The sequence below is a fragment of the Bos grunniens genome, chromosome 8, assembly GCF_055505025.1.
Source record: "Bos grunniens cultivar Pamir isolate PY7600 chromosome 8, Bosgru_T2T1.0, whole genome shotgun sequence".
NCBI lineage: Eukaryota > Metazoa > Chordata > Mammalia > Artiodactyla > Bovidae > Bos > Bos grunniens.
Window position 1 is genome coordinate 30,428,814 of NC_141172.1, and position 26,469 is coordinate 30,455,282.

The window sequence follows — 26,469 nt, forward strand, 5'->3', positions numbered from 1 at the left end:
CTTAGTCTCCAAATTTAAATCACAGCTTCTAGAGGGTTCTGCAGTAGGAGTTCCAACCTTAAGCTAAAAATAAGATGGCAGCTCATTTTTCCATTTTCTCTTTGGTGTGTTTATATCTTTGTAAGTAGTTAACAGAAAAGGATGCCTAGGTCAAGATAAAATATGTTATTTAGGACTCCTTGCATGGCGTACTATTAAATGGTGCCTCAAAACTGTGATTTATTATTATTATTTTTTTGTATCTAAGACCACAACTGTCTCCCACAGACAACCTCTATCACCATCTCACTTGCTCAGTCACACACACACACACGTGAGACTGACATATTGGGACAGACAAAAGCCTGAATTTAAATAATTGAATTTGGATGTGAAAAAGTCTGGTTTAAGAACACAGTGAGAGTGAAGGAAAAGAATAAAAATGTCATGTTCCTTTTTTCTTTGGGAATGAAAAGTGATGAAAAATTCATTAATATGTATATAGTAATATACTCTAAAAATTCTTACATCAAGAAAATCTAGGGTTACAATCAAATGAAATGTATGATAAAATTAAGCTACTAATAATTAATAACATTTATTAAGATATATTTAGGTGAAATTGCTAAGCATATAAAATTAAATTTGAGTTCATTAAAAACAAAAAACTCAGTCTTTCTTAGCCAAACACAATTTCCTTGATTAAAAAAGAAAGCAAGGACACCATATTACTAGATATTCATATAATATTTTGCCCAAGGGATAATAATTACTGTTTATACTGCCAGATGAACAGCATTTAATACTCAAACTGGAAAATTAGTCTTGTTTACAATACTTTTAAGTTTTTGAGAAGAAAATGTACATTACTTGATCAGTAATGTAGATTTTAAAGATTAATATGGAAGCAATGTGTAGACTGTCTAGAAAAAGGGAAGGGGACAGAGTGAGGGGATGAAATGAAAGAGTAGCACTGACATATATACACGACCATGTGTAAAATATATAGCTAGTGGGAAGCTATGGTGTAACACAGGGAGTTTAGCCTGATGCCTGTGGTGACCTAGAGGGGTGGATTGGAGGTGGTGGGAAGGAGGCTCTGCAAAGAGGGAATATATGTATATGTACGACTGATTCACAGTGTTGTACAGCAGAAACTAACACAACTTTGAAAAGCAATTATACTGCAAAAAATTTTATAAGTCATAAAGAAGGGAAAAGACATCTAGATTTCTGTGGATCCCTATTTGAAAATCATTGTCTAATTCAAGAAATTATCTTGAGATAATCAGCTAAACATCTAAAAAAATAAGACTTAATGTGGAGCATTATCACTACAATGCCTTTGGGTCCATGAAAATGAGCATTAGTTCTTATTCTTGGCACCTAAAACCAGCCAATAAACAAGAATGAGGATTCTAACACAATAGAGTCACAAAGATAGAGAAAATAAAGCAGCTTCTTTATTGTAACTTAATATTTATTATTTTTTTCCATATAGCTAAAAGCAAGAGGATAAGATGGTTGGATGGCATCACCGACTCAATGGACATGAGTTTGATTAAATTCCAGGAGTTGGTGATGGACAGGGAACCTGGTGTGCTGCAGTCCATGGGATTGCAAAGAGTCAGACGTGATTGAGCGAATGAACTGAACTAAGAGCCAGAAGTGGTAGAGAGGAGTGAAAGAGATTAATGCAGGTATGTAGTATAAATATTGATACATCCATTTTTTAGTGGAAAATAGGGGAAGAAATAAGGTGAGATTTGAGTGAGGCAAATATAAATATTTTAGGTGGACTTTATTCAAATTTTAGACTCTTTGCATCCTAGATTAGTGTGTCATGCAAAAACAATAATTCATAGGAGAAGAGGTATAAGGAGAGGAGATGAGAGGGAGAGAATTCCATTCTTTACTCAGACTCTGGAAATGACTTGAAACTAGAAGAGAATCCTAGCAACACTTTCTGGGCTTCCTGGCTCTCTACCCCTAATTAACTTTATGCAGTTTTCTCTCCAACACAATCCAGACCTTCTTCTTTGTCAGACAGACTTTCTTTACAATACTTTCTTTACAATACTTCATTTTCTCTAACCCCTATTCACTTGGTTCTTAATATATTTCTCTCCCCCTTTTCTTATAGTTATTAAGTGGATTTGACATCTTTTGGTTTAGGCTTTTAATTGACTGTTTCACAAGGAAGATACAAGGGCATTGTGAAGAATTCACAAATATTCTCAAAGCAGTTATTTTTCACCAACATACATATAACACATTAGAACTTTTGTAAATGGGAAGATTAATTTGAGGACACCAGGCATATATCCTACCAATTTTAAATAATATTTAACATTAGTGGTAAAGTACCCACCTGCCAATCCAGGAGACATAAGAGACACAAGTTCTATCCCTGGGTCTGGAAGATCCCCTGGAAGAGGGCATGGCAACCCACACCTGTATTCTTGCCTGGAGAATCCCGTGGACAGAGGAGCCTGGTGGGCTACAGTCTATAGGGTCACACAGTCGGACACGACTGAAATGACTTGGCCCAAGGCACAAAACATTTACCACGTAGTATGTACTAGTAAACACTATGTCTCAGGTATAGTATTTTATTTTAAGCCTTTTACATGTTTTAACTCATCTTCCAATGACCCTCTGAGGAAAGTACTATTAGTATTCATATTAATGTTGATGCTATTAATATTTTCTCTATGAGGAACCTGGGACAACTTAAATTATTGTTATATTAGGTTATGATTTGGCTTATTGTTATATTGGCTTTATTATAAGCCTATTTCCTAAGGAAATAGGACAACTGTTGGGTCACTTATTCAAAGTCAGGTATAAGTAAGATTATTATTTCTGAATAATAGATACAGAGAAATGTGACCCAAGGAGTCTATATCCAAAAAACTTGAGCTTAACATTATATGGCCTCACTCTTCATCTTTGTAGTTAAAGGATACTGCCTCATGTACTTATTTTATAGTGATAAAATTTTAAAATCTGTGTTATCATGGATAATAGATGATTTCCTGCTGAATTGAATATCACAGTTTAATGTAGGGAGAAGTATATCCTAGCAAGATAATTTTTACAACTCAACTAAAATTTCCTGAAGTTTTCTGCTGAAATACACTCTTTTCTACTTTCTGTTGCTTTTTATATTCACTGAGATTTTGGAACCCAGAATTGGGGTAATTAGCAAGTGATAAATAACTAAATATTTGTTGAGCATTTACTATTATTCTGATTTTTCATTTTTCTAAAAAGAACAAGAATAATAAGCCAATATAACAATAATTTTAAAAAAATAAAAGCCCTACAGGAACTGTCCTCTAGGTGCTTGCAAAAATATTGAATAATCTGTAATAAAACACAGGGATATATGGAAACTAGAATTGAAGCTAGCAGCCTATACATCTATTGGTATAGCTGCTATTCATCCTCCAGCAAGTTATCAAGGAACAATAAGCCACACTAGGGAAAGTTTCTAAACTTCCATTTTCTGTGATAGATGAACTTAACCCTTTCTAATCACAATAAAACACTTAAACTCTGTTCAAGTAGAGAAATTGTTGGAGGGATTTGATGTTGCAATTTTTCCTACTTTCCATTAGAAAATAACTTGGGAAATTCTACAGGAAAGTAAGTTTTTGGACTATTGAAATTATTTATCAAAGCGTGTTGGAGTAATATATTAATTTATTGATATATAAAATTAATTTTTACTTTGTGGTTTAAATGTCTTAAGTACTGGAGAAAGAATAGTAAACAAAACATACAAAGCCTGTACCTTTGGTGCCTTACATTCTGATGAGAGAGGTAGGAAACAAACCAATGATTATATGACATATAATAGAAAATAGACAATATACCATATCAGGTAGTGTCTGGTGTCATGGTGAAGAATGTAGTGAGAATGAATAGCATATTGGAGCTCATTGTTTAGATAGGGTTCTCCAAGGAAGGGTTTTGTGAAATGTAATATTTGACAGAGGCCTGAAAGAAGCAAGAGACCATGGGATGATAATATTTGTGGAAAATAGAATCTCAGGCTGAAGGAATGGCAAGTTCAAAAGTCTGAGACTGGAATATGTTGGAGGAATGACCAAGAAGCCAATAAGATACTGGCACATACAGTGTTGTAGAAGAATGCTTGTTGAAATTAGGCAATGCCTGTGATAAATCAGTTCAGTTCAGTTGCTCAGTTGTGTCCGACTCTTTGCGACCCCATGGACTGCAGCACGCCAGGCTTCCCTGTCCATCACCAACTCCTGGAGCTTGCTCAAACTCAGGTCCATCGAGTACGTGATGCCATCCAACCACCATCTCATCCCCTGTCATCCCCTTCTCCTCCTGCCTTCAATCTTTCCAAGCATCAGGGTTTCTTCTAATGAGTCACTTCTTTGCAGTGATAAAGGAAAATATAACAGTATGTAAAATATTAAACAATTAATTGCTATGTATAAAAGCAAATAAAACTATATGATAATGTGTGTTATATAAATGTAAAGATGTACAAATATAAGTAAAAGACTGTCAATACATATTGTAGACATGCCATGTACCAGAAATAATACCAATTATTATCTCTGGTGTTTGTGACATTTTTCTTATTTGCTTTTCTGCGTTTTAGTAGTTTTGTGCATTATGCACATATTATTTTAAAATCTTAGCTTAAATTGATCTAGTTAGCACAGCAGAGGAGAAGGCAATGGCACCCCACTCCAGTACTCTTGCCTGGACAATCCCATGGATGGAGGAGCCTGGTAGGCTGCAGTCCATGGGGTTGCTAAGAATCGGACACGACTGAGCAACTTCACTTTCACTTTTCACTTTCATACATTGGAGAAGGAAACAGCAACCCACTCCAGTGTTCTTGCCTGGAGAATCCCAGGGACGGGGGAACCTGGTGGGCTGCCATCTCTGGGGTCTCACAGAGTCAGACACAACTGAAACGACTTAGCAGCAGCAGCAGCAGCACAACAGAACTTTAAGAGTTATGTTACGCAAAGTCATTTAACCTCTGCTTTGAGTTTTACACATGGCTTTCACATAACAGCAAAGGCAGGGTTAGAAATATAATAAAAACATAGAAAGTCAAGTGAAAGTGTTAGCTGTTCAGGTGTCCAACTCTTTGTGACCCCATGACTGTAGCCCACCAGGATTCTCTGTCCGTGGAGTTCTCCCAGCAAGAATACTGGAGTGGGTTGCCATTCCCTTCTCCAGGAGATCTTCCTGAACCAGAGATCGAACTCAGGTCTACTGCATTGCAGGCAGACTCTTTACCATCTGAGCCACCAGGGAAGCTCATAAAGATATAAAGCTAAAGCCAATTGGATGACTGAAAATTACAGACTAGAGAATGCTAATGAATGTATGGGGTAATAAATACAATAAAAAAGTCTAAAAATTATACAAATTACTTATCAGAGAAAAGCCAAACATGGAATAGAGAATGGACCTTGTAAAGACCTATAATGGACCTAGTAAAGCATGATTCTGGGGCTTAACAGTGTAGAAGTGGTATATAGCACTTTGATGGATAATCAGGCAGAACCCGAACATGATTGCTGGTATTAGCTTAATAGCAATACAGAATTAATGAAACATTTAGCAGAAATTTAATATCAATTCATCATTATGTATTATCTTTAATCAAAGGCATGTTTAAGAAGAACTTTCTGTGGTTTCATATGGTAAGTGTTTTTCAAGGGAGAGCTAAATCCCCAGTGTGTTAAACACCATCCACTGTATTTCTTTTATTCAGACACATAAGGTTGGATTATATAAAAATAAGAAAACTTTTACCTTTAGTGCAATAGCTTTTTATCAATCAACCCAGAAGGAACAGCAGAGTGTTTTTAGTGTGTATTTGCTTGACTTGACACCAGTCAGTTTTGCATAAAAGAAAGACATCAGTGTGTATATGTAATCAGGATGCCTTTGAGTCAGGATGCTGCTTTCAAAAATGGAATTTTATTTTATAGCAGAAATAGACAACTGGCAGTTAAATGGTCCAGGCTCATTTCTATTTGTGCCATTAGTTTTGTTTATCACCTGAGGCATAACAATTTTATTATCTGATAAATGAAGAAAGCAGCACTAGCCTGTGCCATGCAGAGAGAAAACAGTGATGACCATTTTATCTTGCAACACACACCAGTGAAAAATTAGTTTTCATCTTTATAAATAATGCAGGTTTTATATGGCTTTCCCATCTCCAAATATACCTGCAGCCTTTCTTTATAATGAGTGTATTCATCCTCATAGCTATTTAGAAGAGATCTACACAAGACAATAAATAAACATTTGTGTGGGTATATATACCATAATACCATAAATGTCACCTGGTTTCCCCCCTCTCAACTGGTGATTTTTCTCGTTTTTTTTTTATTATATGTATTTTAGGTATTACATATGTATCACTAAATATTAATACAATCACCTTAAAGTTAGCAGAGATACAATTGTAACTACTTGCAAAGTGAGTGCATGATAGAGACACAGCGGCTGCCCTTCTCTGACTGTGTTATTTTCATCCACTCACCCAGCCCACACCTGTGCATTGTTGGCTGAACTTCATTAAGCCCTGCTGTTACTTTCATATCCAACCCCAGTACAGAGGTAGGCAGTTCTTGTGTTTTTCCCAAATAGTGCAGAAAGGTCACTGCCCTGGGAGTCTTACTGTTTTGATTTGCTTCTTGTCTCTTCACTTATTGTGTAACCCAACCTTCCTAGAGTTCTCTTTTTTTATCATCTCTAATATGTGACTGATAAAAAGTTTTAAAAAGGACTGAACAGGCTAGTGTATATAAAGTCAGTTTTCAAAATATAAACCATTTTCCAAATGTTTTGGTAACTAAAATGTCAAAATTTAAAAGGTGATTTGCCACTGTGTTTGTGGCTTTCTTCAGTGTTATGCAGGATTAAGAAATAGGAAGTAAGGTCCCAAGATATAGCTTATGAACTGGTTAATGAAACAATACTTATGATATAGTAAGAAAAATAAATGGGCTTCCCAGGAAGTGTAGTGGTAAGGAATCCACCTGCCAGTGCAGGAGACTCAAGAGACACAGTTTCAATCCCTGGACCCGGAAGATCCCCTGGAGCAGGAAATGGCAATCCACTCCAGTATTCTTGCCTGGAAAGTCCATGGACAGAGTCTGGTGGGCTACAGTTCATAGCGTCGCAAAGAGTTCAACATGACTGAGCAACTGAGCACAGCATAGCACAAGAGATAATACACTTGTTAGGACAGCATTTGAAAACTATTGTAATACAAGAGTAGAAGGAGAGTCAATTGGTAATCAGTATTGATAGACAAACGATGATAAATGATGATATGGACAATAAGGGTTATTGCCCGAGGGGTAAATGGGCTTTGCGATGAGATGAATCCGTTGGACCTTGTGGAATTGGGTAGGCCAGGAGTATGTGGTTTAAAGCCTTGCATACCAAGAAAGGCTTTAAGCATTAGCATGGTGGCAGATGAGAATAGAGTATCTTAATTGGACCTCTCAATTTACCTAGCTGTGTCTAGGATTACAAGTGGTAATATATTGTTTTAAGAAAAATTATGTCATTCTAAATTGGAAACCAATCTTTTTAATGATTTAAAAATCTCATTCTGTGTTTTCAAACGTTTATTTGCTAACAAATAAGTTTACCAAAAAAAATGAGGTAATATATTTCATGAAGATAAATTCTACTTATATTCCTTTCCTGTTGGAACTAAATCCATGAAGCCAACTGGAGAAAACTAAGTGAGAAAAAGAAAAGTGAAAAACAAACAGAAACTAGGAAAATCTTACTATTATACTTCACTAAGGGTTTTATATCAGGTTTGTGGCATTTGTAAGAAATTAGAGTGAAATATCTGTACTGAGTACCTGAAAAAAGAATAAAGACTTATTGAATGTCTTCAAGACTTCTTTGTTCTCCTCTTTGGTGAATGTTGAGCTGTATAAGGAATAGCAGAATGGGGGTTGGACTTAAACAGAAAATTAAATTGTGATTGATGAGGATAAGCAAATTACAGAAGAAATAAATCACTAGAGAAAACATTGATCTTAATTGTAGAATGTTCAAATTTCGGTTTCCAAAAGAGGTAGTTGGAAGAGGTAGGGTCTATATCCCAAGGAGAGTCAAAGTTGGAGGGAGACGAACATGTACAGACTATAGGAACAATATTCACGAGGATTCTTTTAGAACCTGAACCATTTGAATCATTGCTACAGTAGCATCTCACCTAGAAGTGTTTATTTTGTTTGTTTGTTTGGTTTTGTTTTTGTTCATCACAAATAGCCCAAGTAACTTTTCTGGACAACCAAGTTCTCTCCTATCTGGCCTACTTCCATCTCCAGATGATTCATCGACACTGGAGTTGACAGAACTGTCTCATGGCATCTAGGATAATGCAAAATACAGAGTGCCCAAGCATAGTCAATACCGATGGTGGTGACATGAGATAATGATCGATTTCTCTTTCTGCTTCCTCTCTTGTTAGTCTTTCTCTGTCCTTCTCATTTCAAACTTCCTCTCTTTTCCATGCAAGTTGAATACCTATGGTGATTTAATCATCTTTCCTTCTCATTCCTACAGACTGCTATTCTTTACATTTTTATTTACAGTTTGATTTAGGAGTATATTTTAAAGATTTATTTGCAGAGTGCATCGAATTTTAAATAAAACATGCAGTGAAATTCTAAGTTGTATCTCCAATATTCAAGTTATATCATTAATTCATTAGGTTTGTCAGTGACATGAATTATACAGCTAACTTCTCAAGTCATACAGCTGATTTGAATCCATAAATATCTCTATTAATAATAGCAATTTGTTTATAAGAACTGAGTTTACATGTTAATCTATAGTTTTTCTATTCCTAACTATATTCTTTATTCCAATGTCACATTCAAAAATGACAAGACTGAAACAGATTTATATTCTCAGAAGTTATTTTGCTGCTGTCAATTCATCCATCCATTCATCCATCCATTCAATCAGCCATCCATTCATCCTTAGTTAGGTGCCTACTATAAAACATGCTGACCACAGGACTCATGATTGCAAAAAAACTATCATAGTCCTGGCTGTTATGTAGGCTTCTAATATTAAAACCCAAGAAACAAATATTATTGGTAATAGACCTGGCACCTAGGGCCCCTACTTTAATTCCTGTTCTTTTAGAGGGCCACACCTAGGTCTTCCTTTGGCTCTGCCCCCACTTAAGCAGAAAATACAGAGTCAAGTGTATAGAACCACATGCCTAGTACAAAGGAGGTCATACTGTGGATAACCAGGACTCCAATACTCCCTGTAAAAATGACCTTAAACTGCTTCCTTCCAATGCCTATTTCAGACTCTCCCCTGGATCAGTACTTTGAGGTTCACCCAGTACCTGATGATGTTCACACTCTGAGGCCTAACGGTGTTAATGGGTCATGGATCTGGTATTCGAAGGATTGGAAGTGAAAAAAGAATGAGACAGATCATTAGCTTGAGGCCTTCATTTTTTTTCTGGTTCTAGGTCTTACAAACAATGGATGATACAACAATAGGTCCTACGAACAATAAATAATAGGATTTATATATAGACCCAAAAGTAATAAGATAATTGAAGGCTGATGTGGTTACTTTGCAGCTGGTATGTGGTAACATTATGCTTATCTTTAGGGATGACAGAAGTCTGGCACTGAACCTTGGCCAGGATAAGAATGCAATGTACCAAATAGTGATTTATGATATGCAGTATGAAGTCCAGGACTCCTCTGGAGGCATCTTATAACATCTTATTTACATTGTTTGTTAAAATTTTATAGATTGGTATTTGGCAGTTGGGTTCCAAAAACTGGCTTTAGCCAAGTGACCAGTAAAAGAATAGTTAACTTGTGCCTTGAGACAGGAGTATCTTGCATGGATCATGGTGGTTTACAATCTGAAGATAAAAAGGATGGGGATTAAGGCCCAGAGTTACAACAAAATGGTCCAGGACATGGCTTCTGAACGTATCAAATTACATTGATGTTTGTCTTTGTTTTCTTTGTCCTTGCTATACAACACCCTTTTTGTGCATGCTCAGTCACTTCAGTCGTGTCCAACTCTTTGTGACCCCTAGACTGTAGTCCACCAAGTTCCTCTGTTCATGGAATTCTCCAGGCAAGAATACTTGAGTGTGTTTCCACGCCCTCCTTCAGGGGATCTTCCTGACTCAGGGATTGAACCTGTGTCTCTTACATCTCCCGCACTGGTAGTTAATTCTTTACCACTAGCAGCATTACACACTTTATCTTTATTAAAGACTTAGCTTAGTATATGTTATAGAAGCTTGTGAATTCTTTCAGTTAGCTGACCCATACATATGTGAATGCTTTAAAACACATATATTTGGGATAGAAAATAATGAAAGTGCACACTCCTTTAGTTTGAGGGCCATAGAAGACTACCCTGAGTTGGTAATATTGAATCTAAAACCCTAAAGGATAGAACTGAAGTGCATTCATGTGGAGACTGTGAAAATTTTTGAGGAAAAGGAAAGAACAGTAGACTATTAGGAGACCAGTTCTGATTTAGAAAAGTTTTGCTTTGTTTTGGGATGGAAGAGAGACAGATTCAACAACTTGGCTCTCCAGCAAACATGCTTTAACATGTCTTTTTGTACTTCAGGCTCTAGTATCTGTCCTCCAGAAAAGGACCACGTAGGTCCCATCTAGGTCATCTGAAGTAAGGACAGTTCCCAGCACGTAAAGCCTGTCTAAAAGAGTATTCTTTACATAGGTTCATTTTTAAGGGGTTATTTGAAGTTATTGTAAGAGATGGTGCCTGTCTTTCACACTGAAAATGGTTCACTAGATCACACCTTGTCCTGCCCTGAGATGATTTGGTTCAAGTCTGATGTAAATAATTTCCAGTCTTATAAAATATCTAGTTGTGATTTAATGATGTCACAGGATTTTCTAGAAGTACACTAATGTTACAGTCCTAGACCTCATGTGTCTTTTGGTAATCAAGGGCTTTCTTAAGAGTGCTATAATAGTAAAAAGTTTTAAAATGGCTCCATTTAGATACATGTAAGAATAGTCTATATTTTTCTCTTCCTAAATATTTTGTCTTCACTGGAAATAGCTCAGGTAAAAGTAAAGATATGTAGTATTACATTGCACCTAAAGCTACATAGCAAGAGGCTGACAGTTAAGGCTGTGTGTAGAGTATATGAGATAAAAACTATGTCAGGGTTGTGAGTAGAACATATATATGTCTAGAATGAGTTTTATTATAAGGACTTGACTCACAGCTATGGAGGCTGAGAAGTTCCATGTCTGTGAGCTGGAAACTCAGAAAAGCCAGACATCTATGGGTTCCAGTCCAAGTCCAAAGATCTGAGAACCAGGAGTGTCTAATACAGAGGATCACTATCTCAGTTCGTCCAGTTAGGCAGAGTATGATTTCAACACTCCTCTACCATTTTGTTCTGCTGAGGAAACTCAGTGGATGAGATGCTGCCTGCCCACACTGGGAGAGCCACCTGCTTTACTCAGTCTACTGATCGACATGTTAGTATCTTTCAGAAATAATGAAAGACACACTCAGACATAACGTTTAGCCAGATTTCTGGGCTTTCCATGATCCAGTCAAGTTGACACATTAACTCTCACAAGGCTACCCTTTGTCAGCTTGATACAATATGCATCTTCTCAAACCAGACTTAATCTCAAAATAAAGATAATAACAAGACCAAGATTATCCTAACATGATACAAATATGCTGTATACAACCAAAAATGCAGTCACTGTTTCTCTAAAGAGGAGGTGTGTAGAGTTGTTGAGAGGTATTTATTCTCCTTGGTATCCTGTAACTTAAATGCTAGGATATAAAATTAGCAAGTCTTAAGTACTATAGTATAAAGTCAATACATCTTATATGATAAAGGGAATATTAGAAGAGAGAAAACAAAAGTATCTGATATATATTCATCTTTGTATGTCATAGAAGCAGGAAGCAATGATTCTGCTAATGAGTATCTAAGAATTATAATGAATAGTGCCATTCTATTTCTACCCATTGCTTCCTGGACCTGGGAATCTGGCTGTGTGAGAAATAGTATTTCTACCTAATAGAAATATTGGGTGCTGATTCAGCACATGTACAGCCTACTGGAGAATCTTACCCCAGCCCTACAAGATATACCACCTAGCTGGTACTGTAACTGAGTCTTCAAAAGACCATTCCATCATTCTATCAAACCAGCCTCTTCAGGATGGTGGGGGCCATGGTAAGACCAGTGCATTTTAAAAGCATGGGCCCATTGCTGAACTTCATTTGCTGAGAAGTGAGTTCCTTGAGCAGAAGCAATACTATGTGGAATACCATGATGGTGGATGAGGCTTTCTGTAAGTCATTTTGGTAGAAAGTATTGCATGCAAGGATGTCAAATCTGTGTCTAGAGTATGTGTCTATTCTAGTGAGAACAAAACATTGCATCTTCTGTAAGGAAAGTCAAGCTGTGTGATCAGTGTGCCACCAGCTGGTTGACTGATCATCCCAGTGAGTGGGGCCAATGAGGGACTCAGTGCTGTTCTCTGCTGTTGAAAGACTGGGTGCACAGTAGTGACTGTATCCATGCTGATGTTGCTGAGTAGAAGTCTTTGTTGCTGAGCCCATGCATAGCTTCCATCTCTGCCACCATGGAAGCTTTGTTCATGAGCCCATAGCTGGAGAAAGAAGCTGACTGGTATTCATAAAACAGGTCATCCTATCCTCTTATTATTAAAATAGTCTTCTGAAGTCACGGGACATAGGTATCTTCAGGATTTTTCCCGTTCAGAGAACTCAGTCTATATACTTCTTTCCTGGATTTCTTTGTCACCAATTTTCCAGTCGTGTTCCCTCCAAATCTGTGACTATCCAGCCACACTATTGCTCCTTGAATGAATTAATATACAATTTCATATCTGGGCCATTTCTCCTTTCTATCAAATTAGGCAACCAGATACACTGATTGAAATTCTGCACACTGGGAGGATTTCCCCTCACCATTCTCCTTTAAGATTATCCCAGAGAGGGGATGGAGTGCTACAGCTGTCCACTTTGGGGTGGTGCATGCATACATGCAGAACCATCTGTGAACCAGGCCCAAATCATCTATTCCTCTGTCAGCCAATCGTAGGGAACTCCCCATGAGGATGCAGGGGAGAGACAAGGCAGTGTGGCAGGAGAGGGAACCATGGGGACATGGGCCACTTCTTCGTGTAATTTACCTATAATTTTAGGGCCCATTTGGGCACAGTCATGTATGTATCATTTGCATTTGACGATGCAGTGCTGCTGTACATGCCCAACTTTACGGCTTTGTGGGTCAGATAATATCCAGTTCCTGATGGGCAGCTCAGGTTACACGCCATCTTGGTAGCCCATCATTAGATGTTTAGTCTCTATAAGATCTGTTGTTGTTCAGTCACCAAGTTGTGTCCAACTCTTTGCAATCTCATGGACTGCAGCATGCCAGGCCTCCCTGTCCCTCACCATCTCCCAGAGTTTGCCTAAGTTCAGGTCCATTGAATTGGTGATGCCATCCAGCCATCTCATCCTCTGCCACCCTCTTCTCCTCCTGCCCTCCATCTTTCCCAGCATCAGGGTCTTTTCCAGTGAGTTGGCTGTTTGCATCAGGTGGCCAAAGTTGGCCTTCATCTATAAGGTATAGTAGCAGACAAATAACTGTTTCTGAACATGAGAGTAGTTACGTGATTTGGGGTTTTGCTCCAAAATCCTAAGGGTCTGAGCCATAGCTCATTTATAGGAGCCTGCCAGAGGCCCCAGACAGCATCCCTACCTGCTGTTAATACTTCAGCCACCATTGAATCTGCTGGATCTCATGGCCCAAGTGGCAAGGCAGCTGGTACAGCAACCTGGACCTGTTGCAGAGCCCTCTTCTGTTCTGGGCCCCACTCAAAACTAGCAATTTTGGGGGTCACTTGGTAATTGGGCCACGGTGACATGCCAAAATGAGGAATATGTTTGTTTAACAGAATCCAAAAAGACTCACTAGGCATTTGCCGCTTTTTAGGTTATGTGTGAGGGTGTCAGAGGAAGCAACTTCTCCTCCACCTGAGAAGGGATATTTCAACATGCCCCATACCATTGACCCCTAGAAATATCTCTTGGGTAGAGGTCCCCCCATGGTGTTTCTTAGATTTATTTCCCAAACTCTGTCATGGGAATGTCTTATCAGTAAGTCTAGAGTAGTTGCTATGTCTTGATCACTAGATCCAATCAGCATAATATAACCAATGAAATGGACCAGCATGATATCTTGTGAAAAGGAAGAGTGATAAAGATTCCTGTAAATTAAATTATGACCTCAGGCCAGAGAACTGATATACCCGCTGATATAAAAGAGTGGAAGTGTATTGCTGCCCTTGACAGCTGAATTCCAGTTGATTCTGGTGGACCATATTTACAAGGATGGGAAAAGATTCATTTGCCAGATCAATAGTTGCATACCAGATACAAAGGGACGTGTTAACCTCCCTGGTGGCTCAGATGGTAAAGAAACTGCCTGCCAGTGCAGGAGACCTGGGTTTGATTCCTGGGTCAGGAAGATGGCCGGGACGTGGAAATGGCAACCCACTTCAGTATTCTTGCCTGGGAAATCTCTTGGACAGAGGAGCCTGGTGGGCTACAGTCCATGGGGTCACAAAAGAATGGTACACAACTTTACAATGGAACAACAACAACAAAACCTGCTCAAACAATGAAACCACAGCTGATACAGCCACTATGGTTGGAATCACTGCCTGATTAAGTTGACAGTTATCCATTGTCAGTTCTTTTGTGTCCATCCATCTTTTACACAGACCAAATAGGTGAGTTGAGTGATGATATTGTGGGAGTCAACACTCCTGCATCCTTTGAGTCTGATGATAGCATTAATCTCTGCAGTTCCTTCAGATATGTGGTATTGCTTTAGGTTTACTAGTTTGCTATGTAGAGGCAGTTATAGTGGCTTCCATTTGGTCATTCTCACCCTGGTAACCCTCACTCCACAGATCGGGTAACTAATGTGGAGATTTTGACAGCTGCTGATTGTATCTATTCCAGTTATTCATCCAAGAAGTTGAGAAATAGGATGGGTTCAAAGACCCACTGAATCACTGTGCAGATAGACCTGTGGTAAAACGGTTGATGACCTTGATACCTTAGCAGTTGACTGGTGAATAGTGCTGTGGATTCGTGGTCTCCGAAGGAGAAGATTTAACTCTGGGACCAAAGACAGTTTCAATCATTCAGTTTTGTGTAAATTTTTATTTAAAGTGAAAGTGACAGATAAAGCTTCTGATGTAGACATCAGAAGGTGGTAGGAGAATACCTGCCTCACTAGTTTAAGCAGGGCCTTACGTGCTTCTCAACAGGCTGCTGAGAATAGATAAAAATAATACCTCAAGGTTCTAAGAGTTCCACAATACCCTTTCCCAAGGCATAAATCCTGAGACAGCTTCCTACAAGATTAGCCAGGGAGAACTGGTTCTGGGTGATATCTCTGGGCAAGATACACTGTTGTTATGTAATCAGGGGTACAAGTCTTGAGAAACAGGTTCTGGTCAAGATTTGTTTCAATAATAATCACTAACATAGAGCCTAAGAAAAGTATTTCCATAAGACATTGTGCTGTGTGATCCTTAGTTCCCAACCTAAAGAAAGGCCAGTGCTCGGGCAAAATACACTGTTGCACAAGGCTTAGGGAAAGTATGAGTGAGTATGTTCACCTCCTCCTTATAGGGCCACAAGCTTTAACTCCCTCAATCTGACCTCCATAAGCCCCTAATGTGATTGATGGGGCACAGTGATGTTTGGGGGGCTCTTGGAATCATTGTCAGTTCAGGGGCAGTTTCCTCTAGTCCTTGGAAGACCTGATTATTCCTTTTTTTTCCCAGTGCACAGTTTCCCTAGCAGAGGCTTTTGGTGCTTTCCAAAAGGTTGGGTGAAAGTTTAACAGAGTAAATTTTTGGTGGTACCTCAGGATCTTTCTTTAAAGAGACCCAGCCTCCTCCTCATGGAAGCGGTTCTGGGTCTATTAAGCGCTAAGTTCTAGGAATCGAATAATATACTGTGAGGCTCTAATTTTATGATTCAAGTTAGACTTTTATTCATTCAACCAGGAATTTTTTTGCTCATGGAGATCCAGGAAGAATTTAGTAGGCTTCCTGATGCTTTTGAACTGTGGTGTTGGAGAAGATTCTTGAGAGTCCCTTGGACTGCAAGGAGATCCAACCAGTCCATTCTAAAGGAGATCAGTCCTGGGTGTTCTTTGGAAGGAATGACGCTAAAGCTGAAACTCCAGTACTTTGGCCACCTCATACGAAGAGTTGACTCATTGGAAAAGACTCTGCTGCTGGGAGGGATTGGGGGCAGGAGGAGAAGGGGACGGCAGAGGATGAGATGGCTGGATGGCATCACTGACTTGATGGATGTGAGTCTGAGTGAACTTCAGGAGTTGGTGATGGACAGGGAGGCCTGGCATGCTGCAATTCATGGGGTCGCAAAGAGTCGGACACGACTGGGCGACTGAACTGAACTGTATATGTTACTTCTAGGAACACCGTGAGCAACTACTCAATACTGCAGGCCTGCTTGAGTCAGATAATACTGATTGCTGCTTTAACTCTGCTCATTAAGGTAATCAGGTACACCTGCCTTTGGCAGTAGAGTGCCTGCACCTGGCCCCTTCTACACCAGGATCTAATTACTCCCCTTGTATTTAAGTTTTCCCAAGTAAGATTTGGGCTGTAGAGAGAATCTTGGAACTCTTCAGGGACATTGGGGCTCCCAGAACAAGTTTGTTTCTCACAGTACCGTGAAAGGTGCATTTTCTTGACCATCTCAGCAGGGGTGAGTAAAACTTTATTTAGCATGGTACCCTGAGCCCAGTGAAATGCGTGTATAATTTTTTTTTTTTTTACTTTGTGTGTTAGGAACTATGCAAAATGAGCTCTTTTGCTTACAAGATAGTGGGGCTCCAGTGAAATTTATATGGGGAATTTTAGTACCCTTGTTTGGCATTTCTAAAAAGTCTTCATTTTATTCAATGACTGCCGAGGTCTATTGGGTAAATTTGCCTGGTTTGCTTTATTTTTCTTTTAGTTGCTTTGTTTCCATTCTCTAATTCTGAACCGGTGTCCCTGCTGAGAAGAATTCCATGCTCATGAAGTTTAGAAATGCCATGAGTTTTGTTTCTGAGAGTTTTGAGGCTTTCTGGAGGATCTTTGTGTTTTCTCTAATCCCACTTCTGAATAAAGGAGTTCAGGATGTTCTGTTTATGCCAAGTGTCTCATTAGAGAGGACCCATCACACTTACAACACAAAAACATATATCATTTTTCCCCTGCTTTTTAAACTTTCTCTTTAGGCTTCAGAAATTGAGGAAGGGAAATCTGTTCTTTGAACTAGAATTTCAATTTTTTTTTAGCTGGAAGTTCTCTCAGATTTTATAATATGACTATATTGCTTGCTATTTTTTTCTTTCTTCCACTATTAGCTTTATTAGCCCTATAAAGGGACTATTTTTAAAAAAAAAAAAAGTCCTATAAAGGGACTATTTCCCTGGAGTAGGAAATGGCAACCCACTCCTGTATTCTTGTCTGGGAAATCTCATGGACAGAGAAGCCCAGTAGGCTACATGCCATAGGATTGCAAAGAACTGAACATGACTGAGTGAGCATAAAGGGACTATTAATTATAGTTTTATTAAAAAGTTAATAGCAAATCTGTTTTGCTGATGGGATTTCCCCATTTTGACTGGTGGTGATTTCTCCATACAGCACTCAGAAGATTTGTTCATAGAAAGAGAAAGATAAATTTCATGTGTTGCTGCCTTGAATTTTCAATGTATGTTTAGTGGTGATTGTGTAATGCCATAAAAATCACCAACACTTTTTTGAATTCAAAGTATTCCTCTTCTAGTTCACAGCATATTAAAATGAAAGATAAATAGCTGATTTCCTAAGTAACTACTGCCTATTCCAGCTAAAGAATATGGTTCCATTTGTCCCAGCTAAACCACATAAGTACCAACGATGAGTAATTTCTTTTTACTTGAAATACTTCTGAAATTATCAGGGCTTTATTCTTGCAAGTTAAAAAAGCAACATTTTGAAAAACTGAGTATGAGAATGTGAAGAAAGGAAAAGAATAGGCGGTGGAGAAATGGAAATTAGAGAAAAATAGTCTACAACAACAAGGAGATGTCAGTTCCTATCACTGTGATGAATGAAATGCATACTGGAGGAAATTTAACTAAGACGTGTTATTGAGTGCTTTTTGTACAGGCTCCTCTGGAGAATGGTGCTGTTAAAGTCTGTGTAGCAGAGTGGAAACAAGCATGGGCTCTCCAACTAGGATGACAGACTAAGTTGCTGCTCCAAGAAGTGTCAGTTCTGTAATCTTCGTGTCTGTTTACTCAATTACAACACAAGGACACTGTTAGCACTTGACTCATAGAATCTTTATGGACAAGAGACAAACTGATATATGTAAAGTGGATTGACAAGTACCTAGAATGTGGCTACTAATGCAGGAGTTGGGAAGTCTTAGGCAGGTATCCTCTATTGCAAACGAGTCATTACTCCCTGGCTATATTTCTCTCCTGTTTACTTGAGGAAAATATCTGATGCTCACTAAAATGTACATTCTAGTGTGCATTATAAGGCTTAGAGGCATATTACATGGTTTCAGTTGAAACAAGGGAAATCAATTCATCTCTGCAATATACTTCTTGACTATTTCTAAATATGATAAAGCAGATTACAGTCCCTATATAATTTTATTGCTGCTTTCATTGCTTTGTACTGGGGTTTATTCTATGTTTGTTTTCTTTGTACTTGTTCAGCTTTTAAGATAGGTTTCGTTTTATTTGGTTTGTACCAAAGAGACCACATTGTAAAGGCTGATCATCATTGCATTCTTAATATTGTTTTATTTTGTTTGTACAAACCATTCTTTGGCGATCAATAATCTTAACTCCCTAATTAGTCCAAAATACATTTTTATGTTCGTGGAAAAATATTATTTCAAATTGATAACCTTTGAGACCTATGTTGCTGCTGCTGCGAAGTTGCTTCAGTCGTGTCCGACTCTGTGCGACCCCATAGACAGCAGCCCACTAGGCTCCCCCATCCCTGGGATTCTCAAGGCAAGAACACTGGAGTGGGTTGCCATTTCCTTCTCCAATGCGTTAAAGTGAAGTCGCTCAGTCATGTCTGACTCTTAGCGAACCCATGGACTGCAGCCTACCAGGATCCTGGGTCCATGGGATTTTCCAGGCAAGAGTACTGGAGTGGGGTGCCATTGCCTTCTCTGGAGACATATGTTAACTTCTTTTTATTAACTTGTGATAATATACATTTTTACAGATTATGTAGAATTGAAGACAACTTTTGCTAATTTATGGGTGTTTTGATATAGTTTATTTCATCATATTAATGGAAATAAAAGTTTGAAATTAGTTTGTATTAAAGTAGTGCTTTTCAAACTTACCTTTAAAATATAATACTTTAAAAGAAACAACAAAAATATTTTTACTTTTGAGTTCATCTGGATATCTTGAGGTTTGAGTTATAGAATAGTAATTCATGCCCTGTGCAATAATGACATTCAGCCTGAGGCCTGCCTCCTAAAAAATGCATAAAGTATTTGGCCATAACTTATATTCTGCTAAGTCTTACTGCTTTGTTTCTGCATATTTTTTCTATACACCTCCAATCACCAGAAATATTAGAGACTCCAAGGAAACTTTCTTCTTTGACATTATCCCTACTTGACATTATCCCTATTCAATGCATTGAATCTACATTGGCATGTTTAAATATGATCTGCAAGGAAATTTAGATAGTGTGGACAGGGATAGAAAGAATGGCTTTAGCAAACAGAATATTTTGTCATAAATAGCCCTCTCGTAGTCCAGACAGTGGTAGCAGTAGTTAATGAGAAATGAATTTAGTGAAAAAAGGAAGATGAAAGTAGCCATTCTAATCAAATTCTGTCGTAATTTCTCAGGTGTCTGGAATTTATGGCACAACATTCAGCAAATCTCCAGTGATACATTTCCGTAACAGGAGTTGTAAATCCATTGGCAGTTTCATTAATCAGACAAAGAGCTGTGCAGTTATTGAAATAACTCCTCAAATAATTGTCAACTTGCCATGCAGTGACATTACTCCTAGGAGAAGGGCTTCAACAATTGATGATCGAGCCCTGGTAAATTAGCATTTCTGGCACTGAGACATCATTGTTGGGCATACCATGGTTCCGAGGAAGCAATTCCTGGCATTGTTTCCCTTCATAGGCAAGATTTAAGGAGTGCTGATGATCAATAATTTCCTTATTTTACGCATGAGAAGTGTGCAGGCTGTGCACTCATCCCTCTTTATACTGCGGTTAACTACTAAGCTATTAAAAAATTCAAGTGCCGCCAATTTAATTGCTTTAATATTTGTTGAGTGACTTTTTAAGCATTATAAACTCAAGGCTGCTAAGCAGTCTTATTTTATATAAGACATGACTCCCTCCTCCCAGGTAGATCCTATATTACCCTTCTGGGTATGTTACCATGGTTGCTCAGTTGCTAAGTTGTCTCCAAGCCTTTGTGACCCCGTGGACTGCAGCACGCCAGGCTGAATGATAGGCTACAGTGGAGTAAATGCTGTCACAGAGGGTCTACCAACAGAGGGGGAAATATTAGGTATCTAAGTGGGAAGAAGATTGGAATGGGAGTACAGTTATGTGTTCTTCCTCAAACTTTTTGATGCTCTGTACCTTGATTTTTCACTTAAAAACAAATTGATAATTCCCTTCTATTGTATGATGAGTTCTTAACTTAAATTTCAAAAAGTTGGAAATAGAATTTTGTGTGGGAGGAAAAAACCCAAAAACATAAGTATTAAATTAATGGTATTTTATGTCTTGGAAAACTACAAAGACAGAATTTCAATATGTTTCTAGTAGATAAAAAGTAATCATGTGTTATAGTCATATTTACATGATATAAAAATACTTTTCTGCAGTTATTCCTTTTGTTTGTAATTAAATATTTTTTAAAATTTGCTAATTTACTTGCCTGCTCCTGGTCTTAGTTGCGGCATGTGGGATCTAATACCCTGGCATTGGTTGCATCTGGATCCCCTGCACTGGGAACTTGGTGTCTTAGAGACTGGACTGCCAGCAAAGTCCCTGCATTGTTCCTTTTAAGTATCTTGTATGTTCTCTTTTGGAGAAGGCAATGGCGCCCCACTCCAGTACTTTTGCCTGGAAAATCCCATGGATAGAGGAGCCTGGTAAGCTGCAGTCCATGGGGTCGCTAGAGTCGGACACGAGCGACTAAGCGACTTCACGTTCACTTTCATGCATTGGAGAAGGCCATGGCAACCCACTCCAGTGTTCTTGCCTGGAGAATCCCAGGGATGGGGGAGCCTGGTGGGCTGCTGTCTGTGGGGTCGCACAGAGTCGGACACAACTGAAGCGACTTAGCAGCAGCATGTTCTCTTTTAGCTCTAGATTTAAATTTACAAAGGAACACAATTACCCTCAGTGAACTAAAGACATAATAGTAGAATACAATGGGCAGTGTAAAATGCTTTATAAATTTAACCATTTTACCTACTCTATTTGATCCATTCTTTAAATTCACATTTGTTTTTGTTCCATTGCAAGTTGTGTCTGACTCTTTGTGACCCCCACAGACTGCAGCACATCAGGGTTCCCTGTCCTTCACTATTTACTGGAGTTTGCTAAAAGTCCTGTTCATTGAGTGGATGATGCCATCCAAGCACCTCATCCTCTGTTGCCCCCTTCTCCTCCTGCCTTCAATCTTTCCTGGCATCAGGGTCTTTTCCAGTGAGTCAGTTCTTCACATTAGGTGGTCAAAATATTGGAGCCTCAGCTTCAGGATCAGTCCTACCAATGAATATTCAGAGTTGATTTCCTTTAGGATTGACTGATTTGATCTCCTTGTCCAAGGGACTCTCAAGATTCTTTTTCAGCACCATAGTTTGAAGGCATCAATTCTTCGGCGCTCAGGCTTTTGTATGGTCCAACTCTCACAGCTGTACCTGACTACTGGAAAAACCATAGCTTTGACTATACAGACCGTTGTTGGCAAATTGATGTCTCTACTTTTTAACATGCCGTCTAGGTTGGTCATAGCTTTTCTTCGAAGGAGGGAAGCATCTTTTAATTTCATGGCTGCAGTCACCATCCACAGTGATTTTGGAGCCCAAGAAAGTAAAATCTGTCCCTGTTTCCTATGTTTCCCCATCTATTTGCCATGACGTGATGGGACCAGATACCATGATCTTCATTTTTGAATGTTGAGTTTTAAGCCAGCTTTTTCACTCTCCTCATTCACCTTCATCAAGAGGCTTTTTAGTTCCTCTTCACTTTCTGCCATAAGGGTGGTGTCATCTGCATATCTGAGGGTATCGATCTTTATTCCAGCAGTCTTGATTCTAGCTTGTGCATCATCCAGCTTGGCATTTCACATGATGTACTGTGCATATACGTTAAATAAGCAAAGTGACCATATACAGCTTTGACATACTCCTTTCCCAATATTGAACCAGTGTTCAATGTTCCATGTCCAGTTCTAACTCTTGTCTCTTAAGCTGCATACAGGTTTCTCAGGAGGCAGGTACGGTGGTCTGGTATCCCCATCTCTTTGAGAACTTTCTACAGTTTGTTGTGATCCACACAGTCAAAGGCTTTGTTGTAGTCAATGAAGTAGATGTTTTTCTGAAATTCTCTTGCTTTTTCAATGATGCAACAAATGTTGGCAATTTGACCTACTTGTCTCCTTGTTCTACAGAAATTAATATAGTCTTTTGATTATGCATTAGTTCTGATGTATCAAATTGCTTTCTATAAATGCCTATGAAGTTTTCATCTGTTTTTGTATATACAAAATAGGTGAAGCATCCATGATATAATTATTCTCCAATTTGAATTTTGCTTTTGAATATATCTTATTAAGTGTAAGCTGATGCAGTAAAACTTTATATAAAAATTCTGAATTTAAGAGCTTAATACTTGAAAATAAGAAGTTATACCAAAATATGGTAGACTATTGTAACAGAATATGTTCTTCTTCAAGAACACTACTCAAATGGCCAGTGTTTGCATTCACTTATAATAGACTTTATCAATTATGTATTTATTGTCATGATTAGCTATTTATTGTCATGTTAACTGTTGTACTAAAATGCTTATATGTCTGGGCAGTGTTCACCTCACCATTATGTTTAGTGACTAGCAATGCCTGGCATATTGTATTACTGTGTAATTTGAGGAATTATGTCAAAATTATGTAAAATCAAGTATAAGTAGCTTTGTCAATTAAATGAGATTTTGTTGAGTATTAAAATAATTATATCCTCTTATTTGTGTATATGTGAAAACCTGAAATATTATTTTGCTAAATTCCTTAGTTCACCATTTGTTGCATTGGTAATAGAGAAATATAATCTTTGTTAACAAATAGGCTGAGTTTTTTTTCAAAGTTTGTCAGTGAGTGAAGTAAATTAGAAACGAGATGTGAACTGTTTCTTGGTAAATCACTTCACTAAGATGTTGATAATGACTTTACTTTTCCCATCACTGTCAAACTCTGCAAAGGTGAACTTTTAAAAGAAAAACATATTCCTTAAACAGAATTATCTTTAGACTTGGTTGAGACCAGGATATTGAGAACACTAGAGATTCTTATTGTTTTCTGTAAATCCCACATAAAAATGACCGCTCCCCATATTTGATGTCTATACTTTTTGCTTACAGTGACTAATTTTGTGATAAATTTTAAATAACAAAGCATTGTGAATTCTAAGTTTTTTTGTCCCCCCAAAATTTGCTTAGAGATAGTCTTCATCAACTCTTCCTTTGGGCTGAAAGCTGGCAAATGAGAGGGAAAAAAATATATAAGATAGTATCATGATTGTAAAAAGATACCTGTGTTGAAACCTAATCCACCATAGAATTCTAAAGAAATGGTTTATGTACCAGTTATTTTAAGCAGTTCCTTGATCAGGCAGATATAAGTTGCTTGAATTTTGGGGGAAAGGGGGTCAGGAAGATATGCCCCTTCTCATTTTAGAAAGAGAAAGCAATGGTTTTGCTTATTTCTTACCTGAATTAAAATCATATGATTTGTTGATGAATGAATATATTATTTTCTTTTATTAAAAATAGATCTTAACAGAAAGTGTAAAAGAGCCTAATTACAGTACTGAGGAAAAGCCTGCTCTGGGTACTCTTCAACATACTTTATTCTGTGGAATTACCTCACCAGTCATACCTCACCAAATACTGTGTTGCCTTTTGCTTACATGAACAGATTCAACAGTCTTTGTTGCAAACACAGGCACAGGCCAGCTTTCTATTGCTTCCTCCGTGCTTTTTATGAAGGTTCCTCTCATCTAAGTGTTTTCCTAGACTTTGGGCTTTGAAAACATAAAGCTTTCTACTGCAAAACTGACATTTTGAGTAACTTCACGGATTAATCATTCAAGTTTAGCTCATCTCAAGGGCTCATGTCTTGAAACAATTATAAACTTGTAATTCTTTCCAAGAGGACAGTAATCCTCCTTAGGATAACATGATTATGAACATGCCACTTTTAATAGCCCATGGTAAAAAAATAGGCTGTTAATAGGATGTTAAGTCTGACATTGTTTGAATTTATTTGTGTCTAAATGAAAGCAAAATATTCTTGCGGTTTGAGGTTAATGTATGTATCCTCATTAAATTTTGTATGACTTGCTTCAGCATCAAAATACGCATTCTATTTCAAAGAACAAAAGAAAATGGATTTTTAATTCAGTGCCTTTTTTTATACCACTGAAAGTAAGACTAGAACCATCCTTTTGCTATGCTTTTATTTTATAATGCTATCCCCCCTTGACTTGTATGCAAAAGGTAGCAGATGCTTTGGGTTTTTGGAGCACACCTGGTTTTTATGCAAAGAAAATGTATAATTTGGACTATCAAGTGAATAATTAATGTCAAATTAATTCAAGATGCATTATAAAAAAATCACGTGTGAGATTTCTTGCTTTCTCTAGGAACTGCTGATATAGGCATCTTTATTTTGAGTTTTCCTCCACTTCTCACTAGAAAATTCCACTCAAAAGTAAAACACTTGTGCTGATTTTTCCCAGAAAAAATACATTTGCTGGGTTTTTTTGTTTGTTTTTTAAGAATATGTTCATGCTTGTACAATGCAGGTTTTTTGTGATGTACCTTGAACTGACATAGCACTTTCCAGAAGATGGCTATTTCCTGGGATATCACCCCAGAGATTTAGAAAAATGCCTGTGTCAGAGATCTGCCCATATTAAGACTATTAATGGCAGTCTCAAGATATATGCAGAAGGATTTATCTTGTCATGTGCTTGGTTATTTAGAATCCCTAATCTTGAAGTGATGTCTGTATTTAACCCCTGCCTTTCAGGGAATGGGCTGGGCTGGTTGTTGGACCAGTTATGCTGCAGAGTAATTTTGCTTTGTATGTCTACAGACAAATGAGTTTTTTATTTTTTCTTCAGATAAATGACATTAATCCTAACTGCTGCTCCACCCCCATGCTTTTATTTCCCCTTACCTAGGGAGATACTAAAATAGTCAAAATTTGTTTCAAAGTATTTGAGGAGAATGGGGACAAATGATAAGAGTTTAGCATGAAATTCTGTGGATTTAATGTCAACATATAAAAATAAATATTAAAATCTACCTGAAAATGGGAGTTGGAGAACTTCAGTGTATTTTAAACTTATAAATAAGTTTATAAGTAAACTTATAAACTTTGTTTGTAAGTAAACTTATAAACATTGTAAAAATAATCTTAGCTTCTAGCAAACTGATGTAATTTGCAGATGTTTAGTTAATAATAATTTTTGAAATAGTACTATACGTGCATGGGCTTCCCAGATGACTCAGCAATAAAGAATTCACCTGCAATGCAGGAGATACACACAGGTTCAATCCCTGGGTCAGGAAGATCCCCTGGAAGAGGAAATGGCAACCCACTCCAGTGTGCTTGCCAGGAAATTTCCATGGACAGAGGAGCCTGGTGGGCTGCAGTCCATGGGGTTGTGAAGAGTCAGACATGACTGAGCGACTGAACATGTGTGCATTATATATACATACAATGTGTGTATGAACATAAACCAGCCCTGATATTGGTAGGCCCATCACATTGCACTCCTCAGTGAGTATCTTTTATAGCCACTGAAGCAAATCAGCTATTTTTTTTCAGTGTCTTTCATGCCTGATTCTTCTAAAATATAATAAATCAGGAGCTCTGCATTACAACCCATCCCAAAAGCTAATGATCCTTCCCTTTTCACTTGAGACTACATTATCCCATCAGATAACCATTTGTAGCTATAGTTTTAATTCCAGTTCAGTTAGAATGACTGTGGGCTGGATAAGGAAACATACTTCAAA

The 26,469-nt window shown here is 37.9% G+C and overlaps 2 long non-coding RNA genes across 29 annotated transcripts in view; both read left to right on the top strand.

Annotated features, from left to right (window-relative positions):
* LOC147366889 (uncharacterized) overlaps nucleotides 1-26,469 on the top strand; it is a 1,020,561-nt gene that overhangs the window by 471,064 nt on the left and 523,028 nt on the right. The gene's annotated exons all lie outside the window — the stretch shown is intronic.
* Nucleotides 16,059-26,469, top strand: part of LOC147366894 (uncharacterized) — a 32,732-nt gene continuing 22,321 nt past the window's right edge. Inside the window, exon 1 of the long non-coding RNA XR_015169149.1 lies at nucleotides 16,059-16,872. This is a non-coding gene — a long non-coding RNA (uncharacterized LOC147366894). The remainder of the gene's footprint in view (nucleotides 16,873-26,469) is intronic.